We start from the raw sequence: 7,152 nt of genomic DNA on the forward strand, positions 1-7,152 counted from the left end.
AATTGCCAAAATGGAATTTTAAATGTCCCTGATTTGGAGGATGGATAAATACACTTTGGTATATCTATATAGTAGGACTACTCAACAATAAAAAAAGAATAAACTATGCTACACAGAAGAACAGCATGGATAAATCTCAAAATAATTATGTTGAGTGGAAGAAACTAAACCAAAAAAAAAAAAAAAGAATACATACCATATGATTCCATTTTTAAAAAGCTCCGGAAAGTGCAAACTCATCTACGTTGATGAAAAGTAGATCAGTGGTTTCCTGGGGCTGGAAGGAGGCAGGGAAGGGAGAGAGAGGGTTCCAGAGGGTCATGAGAAGACTTTTGGATTTCATAGGAATGTTTGATATCTTGATTGTGGTGATAGTTTTAATGGCGTATACATATGTCAAAAATTTTCAAATTGTACACTTTAAATATGTGCAATTTAGTGTATGTCAATAACACTTCAATAAAGCTGCTTTTAAAACTGACTTGCCTCTAGGGCACATGGATGGCCCAGTCAATTAATTGTCTGACTTGATATCAGCTAGATCATGATCTTGGGCTCATGATCTCACAGTCATGAGATTGAGCCCCACGTCGGGCTCCAGTGCTGATTGTGGAGTCTGCTTGGGATTCTCCCCCCCCCCCTCTCTGGCCCTCCCCTGCTTGCGTGCTCTGTCTCTCTCTCAAAATAAATAAATAAATAAACATTTAAAAGAATGATTTGCCTCTTTGTACGTTTGGATTCCTCTATGAGAAGGTATAACTTTCACATATACAGTTTGCAAACTGTGATGGTGTTCTATGTGTCAATTTAGATAGGCTATATAGTTAATTATTCAATCAAGCACTAATCCCAGTATTGCAGGAAAGGTGTTTTGGAGATAAGATTAACATCTACAATTAGTTGATTTTATGGAAGGAGATTATCCTGGCTAATACGGAGGGCCTGATGCAATCAGCTGAAAAGCCTTAAGAACAGAACTGAAGTTTTCCTGAGGAAGAAGAAATTATGCCCGTGGACTGTAGCTTCAGGTCCTGCCAGAGCCCCAGTCTGCCAGTCTACTTGACCTCAAACTTGCCTACTCGACCCTCACAATCATATAAGCCAAGTGCTTGCAATAAAATCTCTTTGTATGTATATTTTTTATAATATATAATACATTTTATATTTTTATAGTATATATATCCAATAATTCTATTAGGATCATATATTATTGTCCTATTGATCCTATATTATCAATAATTATATATCTGTATGTATCATATATATGATAATGGTTCTGTATAGGAGATACAGATATAGATATCTATATCTATATATGAGATAGATATAGATATGAGATATATAGATATATAGATATCTATATCTATATCTATGTCATATCTATATCTATCTCATATCTATAGATATCTAGATACTATATCTATCTCATATCTATAGATATCTATAGATATATAGATATATATATAGGTAGATAGATATATCTATAGATATATAGATATAGATATCTATACATAGATATCTATATTGATATATTGATATATGATATGTATACTCATATGGTTTATGAACATAACAGCCAGGTGGTAGGGTTGGAGGTTATGCATGGGCTAACAAGGACTTCCACCCACCACGGCCAACCTGGCTGCAGCCAATGCTGAGTGCCTAACCTGCCAGCAGTAGAGACCAATACTGAGAGCCGGCACCATTCCCTGGGGTGATCAGCCAGCTACCTCATGGCAGGTTGATTACATTGGATTACTTCCATCATGGAAGGGATCGTGCTTTGCTCTTACTGGAACAGACACTTAATCTGGATATGGATTTGCTTTCCTTGTATATAACACTTCTGCCAAAACTACCATCTGTGGACTTCCAGAATGCCTTATCCACCGTCATGGTATTCCACACAGCATTGCTTCTAATCAAAGAATTCACTTCACAGGAAATGAAGTGCAGCAGTGGGTCTATGTCCATGGAATTTACTCATCTCACTATGTTACCCCATCACCCTGAAATAGCTGGCTTGATAGGAAGGTTGAATAGCCTTTTGAAGATCTAGTTACAGCACCAGCTAGGTGACAATGCTTTGCAGGACTGTAGCAATGTACTTCAGAGACCGCATATGTTCGAAATCAGCAATCCAGGTATGGTGGTTTCTCCCACAGCTAGGACTCATGATTCCAGGAATTAAGGATTGGAAATAGAATGTTATCACTCACTGTACCCCCAGTGATCCACTAGCAAAATTTTTGCTTCCCATCCTTGCAACCGTATGCTCTACCTATAAAGATATGCTTTATTCCAAATGGAAGAACACTTTCACCAGAAGACACAATGGTTCCATTGAATTAGAACTGCCACTTCGGGCTCCTCATTCCTCTGAATTAACAGACCAAGTAGGGAGTTACTGTACTAGCTGGGGTGATTGATTCTGACCCCCGAGGGGAAATTGGGCATTTACCATACAATGGAGGTAAAGAAAAGTATGTCTGGATATAACATAGCCCTTAAGGCATCTCTTAGTACTCCCAGGTCCCGTGATTAAAACCTATGGGAAACTATAACAACCCAATTTTAGGCAAAACTTCTCATGGCACAGACCCTTCAAGAATGAAGGTTTTGGGGCTACAACCACCTGACCAATTACAGAAATGGGGACTATAATTATTATGACTATTTATTCCTTATTTTATTTAAAAATACATGTATTAATTTTTGTGTTTCTTCTTCTCTTATCCCTCTCATATTTTTACATAAAACATATTAATAATAGATAACTTTACATTAAATTATTGAAGTTACAGGATTATCAAGAAGAAGAATGAACATCACCCAAAGACTTTGCATCCTCTTCTGGGGAAAGGGTTAGCACATTTTATTTTGTACACAGGATAATTGTATAATGTTATGTGGAAATATGACTTGTTATTGTTTTTATTTGGAGATTAAGTATAGTTTTTTTTAATGTTTATTTATCTCTTGGGCGCACAAAGAGAGAGGGAGAGAGAAATCCCAAGCAGTCTCCTGTCAGCACAGAGCCCTATGCAGGGCTCGATCTCATGAACAGTGACAACATGACCTGAGCCCAAATCAAGGGTCAGACACTTAACCAACTGAGCCACCCAGGTGGCCCTAGAGATTAAGTAGAGTTTGAGGAGAGGCATATGGTGCTGAGTTGACCAGATGTGGACTGAGATTATCAGTTTCATGTGTTAACTTGGCTAGGCTCTAGTACCTAGATATTCAACCAAATACTAATCTAGATATTACTGTGAAATTATTTTGTAGGTGTGATTAATGTCTACAATCAGTTAACTTTATGTAAAGGAGATTATCCTGGATAATCTGGGTGGACCAACTTCCAATCAGCTGAAAGGCCTGAAGTTTCCCTAAAGAATTCTACCTGTGGACTTCAGTGTTACCTCCTGCCTGAGCTTCCAGTCTGACCTTCCTTACAACCTGAACTATATTCCAGACTGGCCTACCTGTCCCCCACAAGTAAGTAAACCAATTCCTAGTAAGAAACTAGATAGATAGATTAGATAGATAGATAGATAGATAGATAGATAGAACAAATAGATATCCTTCCTACCAGTTATGTTTTACTGGTGAAACTGGTACACAAACCACCTAAAAAAAATATTGCACTCCCAGAGTCAGAGTTGTTTTTGACCCAAAAGGGATCGCCCAGCATATTCATCAGGCATGATCCCCAAAACTCCCAGGCAAATCCTAGTTGTTCAAAAGATTATCCTGATGAAGGAGTCCATTGGGCAAGTCAGGACAATACACGTAGAAGAGTGTTCTCTTTCAGGACATGTCTTCAGGAGTCCTAGTCCTTTCATGCTTATTAAACTACATGCAACACATCGGAATATTGTACAGCCACTTAAAAATACGCTTTTTATCAACTGTATCTGAAAGGAAACACAAATCTCATAACGTTAATTGTTTCTAAGGAGGGAAATCCAGTCAATGCTCGGGGACAGAAGTGGGAGGGAGAATTTCCACTTTTTCTACTTTGGAATATTGAATCATGTTAATCTACCTAAATTAGGGGTTAGCAGGGGTGCCTGGGTGGATCAATCCTTAAGCGTCTGAGTTTGGCTCAGGTCATGATCTTGTGGTTTGTGAGTTCAGACCCCATGTCGGGCTCTGTGCTGACAGCATGGAGCCTGCTTGGGATCCTCTCTCTCCCTCTCTCTCTGACCCTCATCTGCTCATGCTCTCTTTCTCTCTCAATAAATAAATAAACATTAGAAAAAATAAATCAGGGTTGGGCAAACTATGGCCTACAGGTCAAATCTGGCCCGCTGCCTGTTTAGTTTTATTGGAAGACATCCATGCTCGTTTGTTTACGTATTGCCCACAGCCACTTCCATGCTACAATGGCAGAGTTCAGCAGTTGTGACAACTACGTATACAATGTCATATGGCCCATGAAGCCTAAAATATTTACTATCTGACCCTTACAGAAAAAAATTGGCAATTTCAATACGGATTTTTAAAAAATAGAAAAGTAAACTGACATTAAAAAAATAAAAGATGCTTCAAGGGGCGCCTGGGTGGTTCAGTCGGTTAAGTGTCCAACTTTGGCTCAGGTTATGGTCTTGCAGTTCATGGGTTCCAGTCCCACATCGGGCTCTCTGCTGTCAGCACAGAGCCTGCTTTGGATCCTCTGTCTCCGTCTCTCTCTGCTCCTCCCCCGCTCAAGCTCTGTCTCTCAATAAGACATTTTAAATAAGTAAATAATCAAATATGCCCCCAAGAGAATAAAAAAACATATACATGAATGTTTACATCAGAACCGGCCTGGGAGTCGGCATCCCAATTGTCCCAAACATCCATGTGATGTTAGGTCAGTTTCTTTCCTTATCTGGTCCTTAATTTCCTTCTCTATAATACAGGTATATTTGGACATGAAGGGGAAGGCTGGTACAAGGTGTGAGGGGTTATTTGAAGGCCCTGACTTCCCAGAAGCCTTTATTCTTTCCCCAAGCTTTATTGTCACAGAGCCTAATAATCAGTGTCCTCCTCATCATTGCTTTCCACTCAGAGCACTTTTGCATACATGTCATATACTTTAGGGTAGATAGGTATCATCCCCATTTTCAGATGAAGAAATTGAACCTCAGAGTGGACTTGAGCTGGAACTCAACCCTAGATCTTCTGATTCTAGATCTGGGTTCAACCCACACTACACACTGTTTTTGCATGTTTGGCCTCTCTCTGGAAACTCAAGCGAACAACGTCTAGCAGCCTCACCACAAGCACTGCACACCTTTTAGACAAAGCAAGGAAGGAGAGGCACAGGGACTTGGGGTTTTGATCTTTCCTTATGAACCTGTCTATATTGGCACAGCAGCTGTCTACGCATAGGACTATGCCTGTACGTGGATCTAGACACCAGGCCCATTACATCACAAAGATATTCATACAGGTACACTTGACCTCTGCAACAGGTGATATGGGTCACTCTTTGTTACCAGGATGGTAGGGAAGCTGTACCTTTAGTTCAGGGGAGGCCTAAGAGGTCAGGACTCTGGGATTCTGTTTTTTCTCCTAAGTCCAGAAGACTTACTAGGTGAGACCTCAAGGAGGGAGGGGCAGCTCCTCAATCTTTAGTATATGGGAGGAGCGAGAAGGGAGGATAGTTCCCTGCCCTTGCTGAAGCAGAGCCTGGGAAAGGGAATAGCAGTGCAACCAGGGATTTACTCCTAAGCTCAGAGAGCTGGGCCTAAACCTCAAAGAATATCAGCGAGACCACTGCTGTCAAACCCAGTCCAGCCTTATGGGTCACAGCGCCTGGACTCCAGTGACACCACCACGAAGCTACACAGGCTTCGGCAAGTCACCCACCCTGATTCAGTCTTATCCAAAAACGCACCTAACGACTGCTGGGTCCAGCCCAGAGGGTTGCTCAGGGGTATCTGGGACAGAAACTGAAATGCTTTAAAATGCACTTTATGAACACATGCTTTCATTCTTCCATAGCTGGCAGGCACAAAGGGCTGAAGCTTGAGCACACTTGGGGAGTGACACACTCACTCCTCTCCAGGCAGCAGGACGATGCACAGGTTGGGCAGCAAGAGGGCATGAAGCCAGACAGAAGTCTCTTCAGGAAAGGCCGGGCTATCCTAGGGCAGGGGAGCTGCCCTAAGGCTCGCTTACACTCTTCCTTTTTCATGTGAACCACCACCATTTATCAAGCATTTACTCCAGGACAAGTGCTGTTGTGTGTGCTCGAAGAAGGCAGTGAAGAAAAGGGAAAATGGCTCTGCTGTCAGAGTTTATATTCTAGTTGTGGGAGACCAACAAGTAAACAGCATGCATGTCTGCATTGGCAGGTTCTGTGCTGAATTAAACTGGGTAATAAGGTTAGTAGTGAAGTGCGGGGTGGGGGGGTGGAGAATGCAATTTCATATAGGATGTCAGAAGGCCCTTCTGATGGGTAACAGGATGTCTGAGTAAAGACATGAAGGAAGTGAGGGGAGAGTTAAGGGGACAGCCACCTCTTAGGCCTAGGCCTGTGGACACTAGAGTTCTAGAGACAGACACACATATCCATGGCAACAGAGACAACTCCCTACCATGTTGGTTTGGTTTGTCCCCCTTCGATTTATTCTCCATTCTGTTCCCTGAGAGGGGGCTGACCCTTACAGATTGCTCAGCCTTGCCATCTGCCTTTCAGTTAGGTCCAGCCAAAGGCCCCAGAGATTGAACAGGATAAAAGAGGTAGAAGATGGACAATCCCACTCTTTGCCTGGCCCCAGTTCTGACAGTGGCTGCTTTCCTCTACGCCACAATGTCCATCTGCCTTCCACAGTTCCCTCTGTAACCCATCCTCCCATCCTGCCCTTCCTGTGCCCCACAGGGTCATCCTCACCACAAAGCGTTGCAGGATTAGCCTTCCAGATGTACAGCGTACCTACCTGTGCAGGGATGTGTTGTCCACAGATGCCAGCTGGACTGCCTCTCCCACCAGGGCAGGAAGGGGGTGGGGTTTGGGCCCTAGAGACACCCATCACAGACAAAATGTGGACCACGGCCTCGCTCATCCCTCAGTGCTCCAGCTGTCAAATTATTCATCACACCAAAGGCCAGAACAGAATTTGGGGTTTGACAGCCCCTTAGGACCTCACCGCCCCCAGA

This window comes from Acinonyx jubatus, chromosome E1 (genome assembly GCF_027475565.1).
Source record: "Acinonyx jubatus isolate Ajub_Pintada_27869175 chromosome E1, VMU_Ajub_asm_v1.0, whole genome shotgun sequence".
NCBI classification, from domain to species: Eukaryota; Metazoa; Chordata; class Mammalia; order Carnivora; family Felidae; genus Acinonyx; species Acinonyx jubatus.